This window comes from Henckelia pumila, chromosome 3 (genome assembly GCF_033568475.1).
Source record: "Henckelia pumila isolate YLH828 chromosome 3, ASM3356847v2, whole genome shotgun sequence".
NCBI classification, from domain to species: domain Eukaryota; kingdom Viridiplantae; phylum Streptophyta; class Magnoliopsida; order Lamiales; family Gesneriaceae; genus Henckelia; species Henckelia pumila.
In genome coordinates, this window is record NC_133122.1 from 139,533,446 (window position 1) to 139,553,817 (window position 20,372).

At 38.1% G+C, this 20,372-nt stretch overlaps 1 non-coding gene across 1 annotated transcript; it reads left to right on the plus strand.

Annotated features, from left to right (window-relative positions):
* Positions 1-1,047: 1,047 nt before the first annotated feature.
* LOC140894150 (small nucleolar RNA R71) lies at positions 1,048-1,154 on the plus strand. The gene has a single exon (XR_012153697.1). It is a non-coding gene; the product is annotated as a small nucleolar RNA R71 (small nucleolar RNA).
* The last annotated feature ends 19,218 nt before the right edge of the window (positions 1,155-20,372 follow it).

The following is a 20,372-nucleotide window of genomic DNA, read 5'->3' on the forward strand; positions in this document are numbered from 1 at the left end:
GAGAATATCCTTCAAGAACTTAGCATAGAAGGGAATTTGCATCAATGAGTCGGCGAAGGGGATGTTTATATTCAATTTCTAGAATACCTATAGGAATTTAGAAAACTGAGAATCTAGCTTGGCCTTCTTGAGATCTGCAAGAAAAGGTGATGGAATAACAACATTATTTTGTGATGGGGATGTTTATATTCAATTTCTAGAATACCTCTAGGAATTTAGCAAACTGAGAATCTAGCTTGGCCTTCTTGAGAGCTGCAAGAAAGGGGATGCGTCTGGCTCTTTCGCTTCTTGTTTTTCAGATTCTATCCACTTCCCACTTCTCAATTCAACTGTTTTTACCTGCTCTTTTGGATTTTTCTCCGTGTCTCTTGGCAAAGTACCCGGATCTTTGCTGGACAAAGCTTTAGCCAGTTGCCCTATCTGATTCTCCAAATTCTTTATCGATGCATCCTGATTTTGCATTCTAGTTTCAGTGGATGATATGAACTTTTGCATCATCTGTTCCATGCTTGACTTCTCCTCCTGATATTGTTTTCCATATTTCTGATTCCCATATGGCCTATTATTCTGTCCTCCCCACGAAAAGTTTGGATGTTGTTTCCACCGCGGATTATATGTATTTGAGAATGGATCATTCCTAGGGCGGTTTTGATTTCCCACATGGTTTACCATACATCCCTCTGGTTGATATGATGGATTTCCAGTCTTAAATATTTCGTGAAGTGTTCAGCACCACATTTCTCTCACCACACTTCTTGAATACGCATCGCAGAATGCCCTAAACTTAGCTCTTCAATCCTCTTATTCATGACCTCAAGCTGAGCTGCTACTGAGGTGAATGCATCAACTTGATGAATTCCTGCGGATCTCCTGGCTGCACTTCTCTCAGACTGATGGTGATAACTACTAGATGACATTTCCTCAATTAAATCATATCCATCCTCTGGTGATTTTCGTAAAAAATTACCACCTACAGCTGCATCTAGCTTGGTACGATTAGAATGAGGAAGACCATAATAAAATGTATTTACCACAATACCGTCTGGTAATTGGTGGTGTGGACATCTCCTCAATAGATCTTTATAGCGCTCCCATGCTTCATAGAGTGTTTCTTGTTCTCCTTGAGCAAATGTTGTGATGTAAGCTCTTAGCTTCACCGATTTAGATGGTGGGAAGTATTTGGTAAGGAAAGCTTTCGCGAGATCATCCCAAGCGGTGATGGAACATGCAGGTAGATTTTTTAGCCATGCTTTAGCCTTATCTCTTAATGAAAAAGGGAATAAACGCAAACGAATATCATAATCAAAAACTCCCTGCATCTTTAAAGTATCACAAATTTCTAGAAAATTTGTCAGGTGATCATATGGGTCATCGATCGTCAACCCACCAAATTGGACTATGTTTTGCACCATTTGAATGATAGCAGGCTTTATTTCAAAATGATTTGTTTCTATGGTGAGCCTGATGATGCTTGGTCTGGCATCATCGATGGATGGCAAGGCACTATCCATCATGGAACTGTAGACAGGTGGTGCACTATTCTCAGCCTGTCCATCTAAACATTGTCTTTCTTTGTCTGCCATTGCTTCATGTTGTAGCCTTCTTCTCCTGCGAAAAGTTCTTTCAATTTCTGGATCAAAAGGCACAAGTTCCGAATCAGGATAATGTTGCATGTGCTGCTGGAGTATCCTGCAGTTCACAGATGATAATAGTGATTTAAATTAAAGTAGAGAAAATTAAACAAAACAAATCAGAGTAATCAGTAGTCCCCGGCAACGGCACCAAAAACTTTATCGAGCAAATACCAACACTTAAATTCAATATAAATATCTCTCAATTATTCTCAAAATTATCGCAAGTGCATGAATAAAGTTATAGTAAAGTCTACTGAGTACGAGTATCGTCCTTAGGGACTATGTCACAATAATTCGATTATTTTATTCTCTACCCAAAGTAACAAAGTTTTGGTGAATGATTATACTAAAATTATAAATGAATGGGTTCAACTTAAATTACTCGAACTAAAATAAATTAACCACAGCAACTTTTAGAGCAAAAAAATATAATATGAGAATATTTTGTTGGAATCTCGGTTCACCTTCCCCCTAATTGAACTGGACGATTGATATTTATTTTTATACACATAAATTCAACAGGAATTCCTGATATATTGACACTCTCTCTCGATTTAATGTCAATCTAATTCAAGTTAATGAAACAATTAAATTTTTTTAATTATTTATCATTACTGATTGCTTTGTGTTCTTTGAATTCCTAAAAATTTCAACCTGAATGTATATGGTTATCAACATGTACTAAATATCATATCTCTATGCATATTTTAAGTCCATGGATTGTGTCATTCGTCCTAATCGTGAATTTATCTCTCGATAGCAATTCACGACCTACGAATCTATGCAAAAGTTAGCTACTCCTTAACATAGAATAATCAACCATGACAAAATCAAATAAGGCTATGTTTGGTACAGATGATGGGATAAATAATATATAGATAAGTAATGTATTATAATAAAAAAATAAATAAGAAATGATAGTGGGTATAATATTTGATTTGATTGATAGATTATAGTTGATTTGATTTGTTTGATTAAATTTTATATAAAAATGATAAATTATCATTTTATCCTTTTAACAATAAATAATAAATAATATTATTTATAAGGGGTAATATAATAATTTAAATTCAATGATTTGATTGATGTATGTTAAATAATTAATGATTTGATTGATGTAAAATTATAATTAATTGATGGATAAATAATATGATGAGAAGAACGTATGATTAGAGAGGATAAATTTATACATAGATTATTAATAATGCTACAAAACATAGCCTAATAGTATTAAGCAAACTCAATTCGTCCAACAAATTCAATACACAAACGTGTTTCGGGGTTCGGATCCCCTAAATTCCAAAAAAAGAAAGTTTAGCTACTACAACTCATCATAAAAATCAATCTAAAACTGTTTTTCAACATAAAAAAACAAGGTTTGGAAGAGAAGAAAACTCAAAACAAGCCGAGCGATCTTCCAAGCCCTTCACAGCCGCCGTTCTTTGTTCTTCTGCGTGTCGAAACCTTAAAATGTCTGAAAATATTCTATTTATATCGCCCATAGAGTCATTTCCATGTGAAACACCCAAAATCAAAACTTTCCAAATTACGTGTGAGTGCCTGAGCTGCAGAATTTACAGCCTTGGCGCATGAAATTATGCCTCGTTACTTTCCCGTTTTTTCGAGCATGCGCTTGGGCTGCATAAATGACAGCCCCAGAGCCTTCTATTTTGCCTCACTTCTGTCCATATTTTTTATACCGCGCCCGAGCTGTAGAAATGACCGCTCGGGCGCACTTTGTTTCTCGTCTGAATTTTTTCTGTCCTTGCTTACCTGCCACAATAACCACCAAAACACGAGGAGTGAACAAAATGCATGAGAAAAACACTGGATGCACATAAATTAACTTTAACACAACAAAATGAATTGACATTAATGCAAAACACACAAAAACCATGCAATAAAAATACGTAAAACTGACTCATGTCAAGCATGCTGAAGAGTGAACTTGAAAAATAAAAAATGACACTTTCCAGATTTAATTTGAGCTCAACCAAACTTGATTATATTTTGACTATGAGCAAAGGTTATATGTAGCGACCCGCACCATGATCACCTACTAATCAAGAGCTTAGGCATGCAATTAAATTAATCAAAATATAATCAGAAAACACAGCAAAAACATAAACATAATACAATTCTAAGGAAAGAAATCTGTAGAAATTCTTAAGTTATACCACCATATCGAATCACTCAGTACTGCAATAACAACTGAAACGATACAACAGAAAAGGAGTTATAACCAACCCTGCTACCAAAAAATTCCCACCGGCTGCCGCAACCCTAAACTATTATCGCCTCGAGCCTCTTGCTCCGCCCAACCTAAGGCCTGCCCCATGGAATGGGGTGTCCAAAATAAACTGAGTACGTGAGTGATTAAAGCGCACAGCACGAGAGTATGAGTATACAAATACTATATTAACATGTATGCAAGTTTACAGGATACCATGACTCAAAAGTCACTAAGAACTGCTCAATCAAAATCGGCGCCTAGTATGTAGCACTATATATCATCACACTAGGAGGTGGCTCACATACCCAACTGTGAAAATGGTGACCTGATCACGAGTCCACGTGTCCAACCATCTACGAACAGGTAGGGTGAGCACCCTACTGACGGTATCTCAAAAGAATATAGCCCAACATGATAATGTATGCAGCATCATGACAGTAAAAATATATGCAGATAAAATCATTCCATATAAAATGCACACATAGGAAATGCATACTCAACTAGGGTATTTCGAATAGTACTTTTGTAACTCTATATCACAAGTATATAATTTTTGGTCCTACCGTCCAAGTCTATAATTCATATCACTAATCAGTATCTAAAAGTCATAACTAAGCCAATAGATACTCTCAAAATATTTATAGAGTACTTAGACTTTACCTCCATCTGTCGTTAGCATTTTGATGTCGAGAGTTTCCCCCCGTAGGCACAACTCTGCTACACCTTCGGTAGCTCCTCGGTATTGCTCGACCCTCGATAATATAGAATGAAAACTACAAAAATCACTTAAGAAACGAATTGGAAACTTGTGAATTGGCAATTGAAAATGATTCCCGGATGCCCTATATATATGCGGAGATCGGACGATCAAATCTGGAGATCAGATGTTCCGATCTCTACATGCATGGATACGTTGCACTGGCACTGATCGGACGATCCGTTTTAGACTTCGGATGTTTCGATCCCTTGCATGCATGTCCATGTGTCAAGATCAATGACACTTGTTATGAAAACTCATCGGACGCTCCGATTGGCACTTTGGACGGTCCGATCTTTACCATGTTTCACTCCAAATTTGACAACTCAATGAACACTAATCAACTTGAGTTCGGACATTCCATTCTGGGGATCGGACCATCCGATCTCCCCGGAGCCTCCGAATCCAAATTCTTGCTTCTGAAGTGCTTGAGTTCGGACCTTCCGAACTTGCCCTTAATTTCTAAGATTAAACTTTACATTTTAATCCCACTTAAACCCTTGGTTTTTCTAAATAGTAACCCTTAATCATGATTAGTCAACTTAATCTTATAAAATGAAACTGGGCTACTACATTCTCCATCTACTTAAGATATTTTGTCCTCGAAACACTCTTAAGTACAAACAACTGAACACTCTTAATTTGATCAACGATATCAACAGCTTGCTGCACTAACTCTGGTCCCTCAACCTGTCGTTCCCCAAATTATTCTCAGAACAATGAAGTACGACACCGTCGCACGTACAATGCCTCAAATGGTACCATACCGATATTGCGGTGATAACTGTTGTTGTACGCGAATTCAATCAATGACAAATGATCTTTCCCAGCTGGATCAAAATCCATAGTACAAGCTTGAAGCATATCCTCAAGAGTACAGATAGTACGCTCTGTCTGGCCATCAGTCTCTGGGTGGTACGTAGTATTCAAACTTAGAGTAGTACCAAAGCATGCTGAAAACTACCCCAAAATCTGGAAGTGAATCTGGGGTCTCTGTCATTGACTATGCTCATAGGAACACCATGCAAACGTACAGTCTCCTAAATGTACAGATGAGCCATACAGTCAAAGGAATAATCTCGGTTATACGGAAGTAAATGTGTTGACTTGGTGTGTGAGACCCCTGTACCACATGGAAAAAATGAAAGGTTTAAAATGAGTTTAAAATGGGCTACAATGGACTTCTATAGCAACTTGGGTTAATCATTTTCGTAAAGCAAGGACGAATACGAAGTAATTGCTATAGGGGCCTATGAGACCTCGGTTCTAAACAACTAATCTCGGATTAAACAATTAAAATCCATAAGAATTTTTTTTTTTAAACACCACGCGCGCGCAGGCTAAGCATCCAGAGTCCCAATTGAAGGCTCACGCGTGCGCGGCCCATCAATCCAGAACTCTGGATAGGCACCCCGCGCTCGCGCGAGGTACCATCTCGCGTGCGCGCGGGTAGCCTGGGCAGAAATGCCTAGACCAACAATAAATATTCCCACGCTCGACTTCAACATGCATTCCAATCCCAATTCAAATCCATTAATACAACATACAACATGCATAAATCCAATACAAGGTAGTTCTAAAGTTATATAATCTCCAACTAGTAGAACATGCTTCAATCTAACTTATTCAAAAAAAAATACAACAACACAAGTTCGAATACAATCTAAGTTCGATTACAAACTCGACTTCCAAAACACCAAGTCTCACTTCTAATCGACTCAACCCTTAGCCATGATGCCTCTGACTCGGTCCTGTCCCACCTGTTGCCAAGCACACATACAATGACAAGACAACAGCCGGATAATTCGGTGAGAATAACATTCCCAGTAAAAGAGACAAACATTCATATCAATTAATATATCAAAACATGATATATATATATATATATACAAGACAAGCAAATCCCAAAAGCATTGTCTAAACTCAACTCAAATGCATAAAATGCAATGCATGTCTTTAAAAATCTGGGATTATCAAGTCTAGATAATCACAAGGTAAAGGTTCTCTGCTCTTTTACTCTGTTGGAATCCCGAGGATGAAATATCACACAAATCACACTGTGTTGTGAAAATTACTCGCAAGCGTATGAGTGTTAAGTTTTAATATAGTGAAAGAGAGAGTGTCGATCCCACAAGGAGTAATATGAAAATATTCAATACTTGTAATTAAAATAGTCTTAATTTTATCTAGAAAATCAAACTTTAAAGAATTGCTGACAAATTAAATAAATAATGAAGATTGCAAAGCGCGCACACACAAAATTCTTAAGAGATTATCAATCAGAGAGAAACAGTCTAGAGGTTTGATTTCACCTGGTCTCGACAATATTCATTCCTAATCAATCTATTTTTCATGTGTTCATTTCAATTAATAAACAAGAACATATAGATTATACTATTTTCCTCTCCCGAGTATCAAATAGAATGTATCAATCACAAATCGATTCCAATATCCCTATTAAAAATCTACTTGTAATGATATGTGTAAAAAAATGTTCTTTCTAGGCTCTATTAAAGTTATAAGCTCTCCCGAGTCATATAAACAATTAATAGTGTGAATTCTATAGATCATATTCTAAATCCCCTCTCCCGAGTGCCGGATTCTGAATAAATATGACAAATCAATTTATGGCCAGTAAATTGAAAAGACTTTCAAAACTAGAATCACAATTAATTTAGAAGAACTCAATTCAATAAAATCAAAAATTCATAAACATGTCTTGACTAGGCTACATCAACCTCTAGACATAAAAAGTTTAGTTCATACTCAAATTCATATCAACACAAATCATGTTTAAGAATTCAAACATAATTCAATAATCAAAAGAAATAAATAAAGAAGGAATAACAAAGCCGTAGTCTTTCTTCCGTGTCCGGTCGAAAAGTCTTCGTCTTTGTTCCACGCAATCTTCAAATCTTGATCCCAAAAAATCTCACGAAAGTGCTCTCAAGATTATGGTGTATTGGCGGCTAGATAGCCCTTCATTAGGTCTGACAAATCCCTTAAATATGCCCCTAAAATTCGTCCAAAACAACTTCCAAAGATATCCAAAAGTTTCCAAAATTATACACAGCCCTAGTCACACAGACAGCGACGCGCGGGCGCGCATAACATTCTGTCCCGATAATTCAAATAACTCAATCACGTGCGGGCGCGCCAAAGCAACAAGCGGGCGCGCCAGATCCAGGCGCGGGCGCGTATAGCTTGCTGTCTCATCTTCATCTAATCATCAAAATAAGAACCATCTTCGCTTGCTTTGCTCTTTTCTCGACTCCTTTGATTTTATCCATCATAACTTCAATATTTCCTGTATTTCCTGACATCCAACAACAACAACAACAATTTTTACGTAATTCCGCTCGAAACCAAGCAATTATCCAATAATATCAACACAAATTAAGTGCGCAAAATGCACTTATCAAATTCCCCCAAACTTAAATGTTTGCTAGTCCCGAGCAAAACCAATCAAAACTCCAACACAAAACATACAATACTCACTCAACAAATCAAGACCAACCAAGAATTACTATGAAACAATGGTCTTAGCAAAATATTCAGAAAATTTCATCCAATCATATCGAACTATCACTTTTTAATTTTCAACAACACATGCTAGTGAACCTCCAAAACTTACAAATCCCGCAACCCACGTTCAAAATACTCTTATCCAAATAAATTCACACATTCATAGATAATGAGGGCTTTATAAGGCAAAAGGATCAATGACAGGATAAATTACATTTGAAAGCATGCAAAAATCATGTTATTTCACCAAAGAAACGTGTACGTGTTTCGGTCAAAAATTCATATTCATTAAAAGTGTCAATCAATCATCCATAGGCTAGATTCTCGCAACCCTTCTCCACTAGTATATTAGGCAACTGTAACTCGGTCAGAAGGACTTAATTAGCTTGTAATGTAAAGTCTGGATCATGGCTACAAATGAAGGATAAAGAATTCAAAATAAGGAGTAATTTATGCTCAATCTAACTTCAACTTCTTTTTCATTCACAATTTCATACTTATTTTTCTTTCACTTCATTGACCTTTTTTCATCTTTTCATCTTTTTTCACCACTCTTTTCTTTTATTTTTTTTTCATCTAATACCTTTTTCTTTTAAACTCATCCACCACACCATTCCATTTTTCACAAATATAACTAGGAGCATAAAATATTTTAGCATTCAAATTACTCCCTTAAAGGTAAGAAATAGTGTTTAGGCTATTCAGGTAGTCAATGTAGTACCTTGAAATAATGACGAATGGGGGTTTTATGATACGTTTACACGCATGCCATTCGATTTTCCATAAGGCTCGTACTAAGGATAACATGCATTAATAGGGTAGCTTGAAAGGCTCAAACAAATTTAGAAAAATCACCTAAATCATTCCTAATCACAGTTTTGTCCGTATTGCGCCTCAAAGGGTGTCCGAACTAGTTCTAGACAATCTCAATTCACAAGTAAATCACATGAATTTTAACCAGTGCAGAAAAGAAGTAATCATCAACAGGAAACAATGATTTTCAACAAGACTCAGATCATGTACCTAGAGTACTCATGTATATCTTGTGAAGGCTCAAAGGGCAACTAAGGATACAATAATTTCAATAAAAATCAGGCCCAAGGATCCCAAAAATTGCCTCATTCATATCTATGCTTGTATGTTTTAACTCAGATTTAAGCACAATCACAGAATATGTAGGGATTCATTCATCTCATTAATTCACCAATAAAAATTCTTTTAAGTCCGATCATGGATTTGAGATAAAAACAAGTCATTTGCCTCATTGGCCAATGTATTTTTATTTCTTTCATGGTTTCTTGAATTTAACTCGCATCCACAAAATAATTCACACTTTCCCAACCTCACATACTATACTCATTCCAAAATCCATCTCACCGCCAAAACAGCACAGAAAACTAAACAAAAATAAAAACCAAAACACAAAAAGAATAAAATAAATAAAAATAAAAACTCAGGAACAAATTCAGCAATTGTGAAACAAATTCAGCAAAATCCCCCAAAACTAGGTACAATCAGTGTCCTCAATGATTTAAACAAGAAAGAAAAAGGACATGTACCTCAAACGACGACCGTCAGTGGTCGTCGTTGTCGTCACTCTCATCACTATCAACCGCAGGTGTCGGGTCTGAAGCACCAAAGGTAGGTGGCCACTGAGGATAAGGAGGAAAAGAATGAGCCGAGCTCGCAGCATGAGGAAATTGGTGGCTCAATGCACCAGTGAATCCCATCATGTAATCCATGAAAACGTCATTTCTTTGCTGAAAGTGATGGAATTCTTGTCGATGCTGGCGCAGATCCTCCTCAAGAGATGTAACGCGTGCTTCCAGAGAAGGAGGCGTCTGATTCTGTGGGACCGATGCTCGACTAGCCGCTAAGCTAGCATTGAACGCTCGTCGGGCCGCACGTTCTCGGAGTTCACTAGCAGATGGATGGCGCGTAGAAGAACCACCACCGGGTATAAGGGCCGTGGGCTTTAACAACTCTTCATTAGGGCTTCAATCAACACCCACTACTTCACATAAATCCATAATAATGGATGGCAAAGCTACCTCCCCCCCCCCCCCTCGAACGACCAGTGAAGACGTTTTGAATAGTCTCTTGACAAATACGGCCTAAATCCATAGACATGCCTTCAACAATGCAATATATGAGAATCGCCCTTTCCCTTGTGATCTCACGATCATGGTCAGTGGGTTTTAGTTTAGCGCAAACCAGAGCGTACCACCTCTTGGCATCCCTCTTCAAATCAACCTTCCTCAACTTGGACGGTTTAAGATCACTTCCCAGCCTCCATACAGCTCCCGCGACACAGATATATTGAATAATAGCATCATAATCAATATCCCCAGATCTATATGCAACATACTCATCATTGTCTACTGGCGGGATATGAAATAGAGTGTTAATCGCAACCGAATCAAACGGCACCATCTGTCCTCGCACTAATACTTTGAAGTCAACGTGCTTCACCTTCAGATTGGCATAAAATTCCCTCACCAATGAATAACTGCTTCTTGAGGCTGCTTAACAAATTTAAGCCACTGCTGTTGTAGCACCTCATCCCCGACATTAAATCGTATGACTCCATTCGGTTCAAAACCAATCGTCGTATCAAACCCCCTCTCAGGTAGAATGTTCTTAGATAGCAATGCGTGATAATTCTCCTCGGCCTGTTTATTCCAGAAACTATGATCATCGAAATTAGGGGCCGAAGAAGAGGATTCGCCCAACTTTGTTTTCTTCTTTGGAGCCATATTTCAAACACTTAGAAGGCACAATAATAATCCTCAATTCAATAAAAATAGATCAACAGCCGTGACACCCCCAAACTATCAATTCAAGTAACAACACCCTCTTCTCTTCAATGTGAAACGAACACCAAAAATAACGCAAGACACCCCACAACTCAGATACAAATCCACGCCACAATCTCCACTATCTCAATAACCCAATAAACGGAAAATTTTCACACCCGTGATCAGAGGAACTTACCACTTTCTCAAGATGAAACGACGCAACAACCCAGAAAAGTAATTCGGTGTCCCTAGCTCAATGTCTCTCCCACTGATTAGAGTAACAAATAGAGAAGAAGAAGAATTTAGAAAGCAAAGAGAAAATATGGATAGAATAAAACAAGAGTAGAGATAAGAAAACTTAGAGGAAGAATTCGAGTAGAATCGACACTTTAGAGAGGAGAGGAGAGAAAAGGAAAAATAGGGTAAAAGCATAAGATAGACTGAGAAATAAAGGAAACAAATTTGCGCTTAAAAACAGACGGGGCGGGCGCGCATGAAAAGAAGCGGGCGAGCCTAGGCCTCTGCCCATGAAAAAAAAAAAAACTTTCTGCGCAGGCGCGCCAAATGTGAAGCGGGCGCGCATAACATGCTGGCTATTCTTTTGTTTGACTTTCGTTCCTGAGAATTAAACACAAGGAAAATGAATCAAAACGTGAAAATGACAAAATTAAATGCAAAAAAAATAAATAAAAATGAAAAAAATAAAAAAAAATAAAAAAATAATAAACAAACAAAAAGAATATATGGGTTGCCTCCCATTTAGCGCTTGTTTTATAGTCCTCAGCCGGACTTTCACTAGTTTTAAGCCGGGTCTGTGAGGATAGTACTCTCAGTACGTCGTACTTCGGTACCAAAATAATGTTTCACCCTTTGCCCGTTCATTTTGAATATCCTTCCTACTGTACATCGCAGCTCAATCGCACCGTGCGGATATACCTTCTCCACCATAAATGGTCCAGGCCATCTGGACTTCAATTTTCCTGGAAACAATTTTAGACCGGAGTTAAACAACAATACTTTCTGACCTGGTTCGAAGTCTCGAGGTATAATGTTTTTGTCATGCCACTTTTTTGTTTGCTCCTTGTAGATCTTGGCATTCTCATATGCTTCATTTTGAAACTCGTCCAATTCCGTCAACTGTAATTTACGCAACTCCCCAGATGCTTCGATATCCATATTCAGCTTCTTGACCGCCCAAAACGCTTTGTGCTCTAACTCCAAAGGCAAATGACATGCCTTAACAAACACCAACCTATACGGAGACATCCCAATCGGTGTTTTAAACGCAGTGCGGTAGGCCCATAACGCGTCATCCAGCTTGATTGCCCAATCTTTTCTATTCGTCTTCACCGTCTTTTCCAATATTTGATTGATTTCTCGGTTAGAGATTTCCGCTTGACCATTGGTTTGCAGATGATATACAGATGATATGCACATGCCACCTTAAGCCTAACACCATACTTAGTGAGCAAGGTATTAAAAATTTTATTACAAAAGTGCGTACCTTCGTCACTGATTATTGCTCTTGGTGTCCCAAACCTTGTAAAAATGTTCTTTTGCAAAAACTTTACTACAACGCGAGCATCATTAGTAGAGGTAGCAATGGCTTTCACCCATTTCGAAACGTAATCAACTGCTAATAAAATATAAGTGTACCCAAAAGAAGGGGGAAAAGGACCCATAAAATCAATACCCCACACATCAAACAATTCCACTTTTAAAATATTTGTGAGGGGTAATTCATGCTTTCTAGAAATATTTCCAGTTCTTTGACACTTATCACATGATTTCACTAAGGTATAACTATCTCTAAACAATGTAGGCCAATAAAAACCAGATTGTAATACCTTAGCGGCAGTCCGGGTTGCTCCAAAATGTCCCCCATAGGGTGAGGAATGGCATTGTTCCAAAATCTCATTTGCCTCTTGCCCCGCCACACATCTTCGAATCACTTGATCAGCAAAACGTTTGAAAATGTAGGGATCATCCCATAGGTAGAACTTAACGTCATGGAAAAACTTCTTCTTCTGATGTCGGTTCAACTCTAGGGGCATAACACCACAAGAAAAAAAATTCGCAATGTCAGCAAACCATGGAATAGAGGAACTTACCTCAAAGATCTGTTCATCCGGAAACAATTCCTTTATGCTCTCCTCCTCCTTCACGTCCTCTAAATCCAATCTCGACAAGTGATCAGCAACCTGATTTTCGCTACCCTTCTTATCCTTGATTTCAAAATCAAATTCTTGTAGAAGCAGAATCCACCTTATCAAGCGTGGCTTAGCATCCTTTTTTGCAAACAAGTAGCGAATCACTGCATGGTCAGCGTAAACAACTACTTTAGTACCAATTAAATATGGACGAAATTTATCAAAAGCAAAAACTACTACAAGCATCTCTTTTTCTGTAGTAGTGTAGTTTTGCTGTGCGGCATCCATGGTGTGACTGACATAATATATGGCTCGAAACATCTTATCTCTCCTCTGGCCTAATACAGCGCCGACTGCATAATCACTAGCATCACACATAAGTTCAAAGGGCTCCTTCCAATCCGGCACAATCATGATGGGTGTTGTGATCAACGCTATCTTGATCTTTTCAAAGGCCTGCAAACAAGCATCATCAAATATGAATGTATAATCTTTTTCAAGAAAAATACACAGGGGTTTTGTAATCTTAGAGAAATCCTTGATGAATTGCCGATAAAACCCTGCATGGCCTAAAAAACTTCTGACGCCTTTGATATTCTTTGGAGGTGGAAGCTTCTCAATAGCAACTACTTTGGCTCGATCCACCTCTAATCCATTGGATGACACTTTATGTCCAAGGACAATGCCCTCTTGAACCATAAAGTCACATTTTTCCCAATTTATCACCTCTGCAAAACAAGAGATAGATTATGCAAGTAATGATCAAAAGAGGAACCAAATACTGAAAAGTCATCCATAAAAACTTCCATCACGCCCTCCACCATATCTGCAAAAATCGCCATCATACAACGCTAAAAAGTTGCAGGTGCATTACACAGTCCAAACGACATCCTTCTGAAAGTAAACGTGCCATAGGGACACGTAAAAGTAGTCTTCTCTTGATCCTCCGGTGCTATAGCAATTTGATTATAACCTGAATAACCATCTAAAAACCAGTAATAACAATAACCAGCAAGTCTATCAAGCATTTGATCAATGAAAGGAAGTGGAAAATGATCTTTACGAGTAGCTTTGTTCAACTTCCTATAATCTATACAAACTCTCCAGCCAGTTACTATACGTGTGGAGATTAACTCATTATTTTCGTTTTTAACCACAGTAATCCCACTCTTCTTAGGCACCACTTGAACAGGAGATACCCAACTACTGTCAGAGATAGCATAAATCACTCCCGCATTCAACAACTTTAAAACCTCTTTCTTAACTACTTCTTTCATAGCGGGATTCAACCGCCTCTGATGATCAACATAAGGAGTATAAGGCTGTTCCATCAAAATTTTATGCATGCAAATTGTTGGACTAATACCCTTAATGTCAGAAATTGACCATCCTAAAGCAGTTTTAAAATTTCTCAGAACTCTCAACAACTTATCCCTTTCTACAGCAGACAAATGAGCAGAAATAATAACAGGACAAGTAGAATTTTCACCAAGAAATGCATAACATAAGTGCGCAGGCAATTCTTTAAAATCATGAGTTTCAGTAGATACCTCTGGTGCACTTTTTTCCAATGCTTCAGATTCCTTAGGATTTACCATTTTTTCTTTTGAAGCGCTGTCAAGGAATGTTTTTTGCTCATTTAACTCCCAATCCTCTTCCTTATCAACCACCTCATCCGCCACCAAACATCTTTTGAGTGGATCAGTAATTCATGCACATGAAAAAGAATTATGAGAATCAACAATTTCAATACTTTTACATGTACTTACCTCGTTTGGTCCCCTCATGGTGTGATAAATATTAAAAATCACCGCTTCACCACCAACTCGAAGTGTGAGCTCTCCCTTGTGGACATCGATCAGTGTGCATGCAGTAGCTAGAAAAGGTCTCCCAAAGATCAAAGGAGTTTCTTCATCTTCATCCATATCTAAAATCACGAAGTCTGCTGGAAATATAAACTTGTCGACCTTCACTAACACATCCTCCACAATACCCCGTGGATATGTGATACTCCGATCAGCCAGCTATAATGTGATGGTGGTCGCCCTGACTTCTCCTAGCTCCAAAGTCCTGTATAAAAAAAAAGGCATCAAATTAATACTTGCTCCTAAATCACATAAAGCTCGATTTACCTTAAAACCACCAATAAAACAAGGGATGGTAAAACTCCCTGGATCCTTAAGCTTTTGTGGCAACATTTTCTGCAGGATTGCGCTGTACTCTTCTGTCAGATTCACCACTTCATTGTCTTGCAATCTCCTCTTCTTATACATTACATCTTTGATGAACTTGGCATAGTTGGGCATTTTTCCAAGGCATCTGCAAATGGAATATTAATGTGTATCTTCTTGAAGTTGTCTAGGAACTTGGAGAACTGTTCATCAAGTGTCTTCTTCTTGAATCGCTGAGGATAAGGAAGATGTGGCTTATACATCGATTTTGCTTCAGATTCTTTCTTGGGTTCTTCAACCACGATTTCTTCAACCACTGGTTCTTCAACTTCCTTGGTTTTTCTCTGATCTTCAGCCTCTAACTTCTTCCCACTTCTTAACTCTACTGCTTTGCACTGCTCTTTTGGATTCACTTCAGTATTGCTGGGATACTGTCCTCGATTTTGATCCTTTAAAGCATTCGCAAGTTGCCCAATCTGTGTTTCCATAGATTTCATCATAGCCCCCAAACTGCACATATGTGTCTCCATGTTGTCCATTTGAGTTTCAGTCCTCGACATCCGCTTGTTAGATTCAGTAACAAATGTAGACACAACATCCTCCAACGATGCTTTACCTTCCCCCTTGATTTGTATTGAATCCCGGAGGGGGTTTCAATACATTTTTGTTGTTGGCATAGGAAAAGTTTTCGTGGCTACGTAAACCAGGATGATAAGTATTGGGTGGAGGGTTACCTCGATAATTTCCATAGCCTCTGGGATTGATATATTGAGCTTCCTCAGGTGGATGAGATTCTATGGCAACCGACACACCTGCAGATTCTGCAATATTCACCTTATTTAGAGAAGCAACTTGTGTACTCAACGCAGACAGCTGTGCAGTCATGGATGTGAGAGGATCCAACTATACACTCCCTTCTTGACTCCCATACGTTCAGATGGCCATTGATAACTATTGATTGTCATTTGTTCCAGCATCTCATAGACATGAACGGGATCCTTGGCAAAGATAGTACCTCCAGCAGCAGAATCCATAGACATCCTTGTGGGCGTATTCAACCCATTGTAGAAAAATTCTATTTCTTCCCAATCTGCAAAATTATTATTAGGACAATGCCGTAACAAATCTTTGTACCTTTCCCATGCCTCATATAGTTGTTCTGAATCATGTTGTTGAAAGGTACTTATCTCAATCTTCAGCTGGGTTGCCTTGGATGGAGGAAAGAACTTCTCTAAAAATTTCACAGCCATGCCCTTCCAAGTTGTTATGCTTCCTAGCGGCAATGACTGCAACCAGCTCCGTGCCTTGTCCTTGAGAGAAAAAGGAAACAAGCGTAAACGTATTATATCCTCAGAAACCCCATTTATTTTTACCGTATCAGTAATCTCTAAAAAGTTGCGCAAGTGCAAGTGAGGATCAGCTGTGGCGCCTCCATTTAATTGGTTCTGCTGAACCATGTTGATTAATGCCGGCTTCAACTCAAAGTTGTTGGAATTAATGGTCCCTCGAGCGATTCCAGAATAGTGAGCCTGGATTGTCGGCCTGAAGTGATCTCTGATTGGCACCAGAGGAGCTTGTTGTGCTTTTTCTTCAGCCATGTTCCTTAATTCTTCTCTTCTAAATCTTCTTAAATCAAGTGCAGTGCGCTCGATCTCTGGATCAAAGAGTAAAGAATTCACACTTTTTGTTCTTCGCATGAACTGCAATTAAGAACAACAGCAATTTATTAGTACTTACAATAAGATAAAATAAAAGCTCTAAATTAAAATTTAGACTAATTGGTCACAAGACTAAACAAAATCAAAAATTACTCCCCAGCAACGGCGCCAAAAACTTGTTGTGAAAATTACTCACAAGCGTACGAGTTTTAAGTTTTAATATAGTGAAAGAGAGAGTGTCGATCCCACAAGGAGTAATATGAAAATATTCAATACATGTAATTAAAATAGTCTTAATTTTATCTAGAAAATCAAACTTTAAAGAATTGCTGACAAATTAAATAAATAATGAAGTTTGCAAAGCGCGCACACACAAAATTCTTAAGAGATTATCAATCAGAGAGAAACAGTCTAGAGGTTTGATTTCACCTGGTCTCGACAATATTCATTCCTAATCAATCTATTTTTCATGAGTTCATTTCAATTAATAACCAAGAACACATAGATTATACTATTTCCCTCTCCCGAGTATCAAATAGAATGTATCAATCACAAATCGATTCCAATATCCCTATAAAAAATCTACTTGTAATGATATGTGTAAAAAAATGTTCTTTCTAGGCTCTATTAAAGTTATAAGCTCTCCCAAGTCATATAAACAATTAATAGTATGAATTCTATTGATCCTATTCTAAATTCCCTCTCCCGAGTGCCGGATTCTGAATAAATATGACAAATCAATTTATGGTCAGTAAATTGAAAAGACTTTCAAAACTAGAATCACAATTAATTTAGAAGAACTCAATTCAATAAAATCAAAAATTCATAAACATGTCTTGACCAGGCTACATCAACCTCTAGACATAAAAAGTTTAGTTCATACTCAAATTCATATCAACACAAATCATGTTTAAGAATTCAAACATAATTCAATAATCAAAATAAATAAATAAAGAAGGAATAACAAAGCCGTAGTCTTTCTTTTGTGTCCGGTCGAAAAGTTTTCGTCTTTGTTCCACGCAATCTTCAAATCTTGATCCCAAAATATCTCACGAAAGTGCTCTCAAGATTATGGTGTATGTTGGAGAACTGTGATCAGATCAATCAGAATTGATACCTGGTGCAGCGGAAGTTTAAAAATTTTATATGGAACGATTCCATATCATGGGTATCAAAACTTTACGATTAAATTGTGCGTGTAAAAATTAAATAACAATTAAATTTTTACCTTGAAATCTCGAAACGAGATTATGGACACCAACAGATTACTCTGCTCTTGTTGTATATCCCAGGAACTGATGGACGAACAATTCTTCAATCAGGTCCACGAACAGAAGTTTATCTGATAGATTGCACTAGAAAATCTATAAGAAGTTTCTACGAAGAGAATTAACGAATTTGATCCGTTAAACCAGACTGCAAATTCAAAATTCACAGGCCGGATTTTTCGAGCAGAGAGGGAGGGGCCGGCGGCCACAGTAGGGAAAAATAGGGTTTTCAAAAATATTTTGTGACCTCTGTTGTCTAATTTCTGTACTGCAATAACTTATTTATAATGTGGGCTGCTAACAGCTTAGGGCCCATTAGTCATAAGTTCAAGCCTGACAAGCAAAGCCCGCATGTTCAAAAATTAATATAAAATTCATCGTGACTCAGATTGATAAACCAATTTCACCAATGTTCACAGAAACCATTTCTGCATCTTTTAAAGTCAAGATAAATTTTCTAAATCCGAATTCAGTGGTTTCCAAAAATGTCCATCCCTATGTCATTTTAGAAAATCTTACTCCTCTACTCTGAAATAAGAAGTCCCACTTCTTTATTCACTAAATTTAACTCTTTTAATTTAATTATCTCAACGGGGATTAAAAATCCATTACTTGTGTGACCCTCAATGGTTCAGGGATACAGCTAGCCGTGGGCTCACAACTCCTTGTGACTCGGAACAACAATTTCCGACTTGCCCATCGAATCATGGTAAGAGCGCATAGCAACATCGCCCCATGATTCCCTAGGTAACACTGATAGTGCCTGCAAGAACCAATAGATTTTGGTTAGCGTACAGTACGGTCCCTTCATCCATATATCCCAATCGAATCAACAACCATTGGTAAATCGAGAGTCGTTCGAGATTCGATAACTATGCAATACATCTTGAAGATCAAATAGTGACATCGCATGTGCTACTAAGAAACCATTTCTTAAAACACATCATGTACTCTGGCCAGAGATTCGTCACACTAATATCTCCTCAGATTGCATAGGATATCCACACTAACAAGTATGTGGTGAATCCTTGACAACAAAGCATCGACTCCTATATGTGTCGTAACTGTACCCAATCCCGACACCTGATGACCCCAATAGAGTCGGTAAACGAGTCAAAGTACAGTACTAGCATATAGAGTCTTAATGATGTTTCAAGTAGTAAGGACTAATTGTGTACAACCAAAACCGCGGACTTTATCCACTCGATAAGTGATAACCACTTGGAAAGTCCGGATAGGGTAGTTCGATCATTCATCGTATGAATATCCATTTGCATGCTTTGAACATCTCTATGTTCCATACCAATGAAACGTGGTACTCGGCATCGCAAATGCTAGTCTCAATCTCGAGCGATCCTTATCCTTATTAACGGACGGCTCAATCGACTAGGAACTGTTTAGAATATACAGTGACTATAAGATGTGTTTCATGATAGCCATCCCCATGTGCCACCACATCTTACATACACTATAGTATATTCAAGGTCTTCATCTAAACATCTTATAGTATGTCACAACATAATAATATGATAAAAGATAAAGTAAATGCCATTATAAAAGTGTAAATTATATTAAACAAAAGATTGTTTATACATAGAGTCATCAAAGCCCTTAGCCACAAGTTGGCTCACCGGGCACCCACTCTTTCAATCTCCCACTTGCTCTAAAGCCAACTAGTCATACTACGCAGTCTCATTGCTTCGCGATGTTTGTCAAATAATGGTCCTGGCAAGGGCTTAGTAAGTGGATCAGCGATATTGTCTGCAAAGGCCACTCTCTCGACAGTGATGTCTCCTCTTTCCACGATCTCCCGGATGATGTGGTATTTCCTCAGTACGTGTTTGGATCTTTGATGAGACTTTGGTTCCTTTGCCTGAGCAACGGCACCCGTGTTGTCACAGTACACCGGGACTGGACCAACAACTTCTAGAATAACGCCCAACTCTTGGACGAAATTCCTCATCCAAACGGCCTCTTTAGCAGCAGCTGATGCCGCAATGTATTCTGCCTCAGTGGTGGAATCCGCTGTGGTGTCCTGCTTGAAACTCTTCCAAGAGACAGCACCGCCATTGAGCATGAACACAAATCCAGAGGTTGACTTCAAGTCATCCATGTCACTTTGGAAGCTAGAGTCGGTATAGCCTTCCAATTTCAGTTCTCTTCCTCCATATACCATGA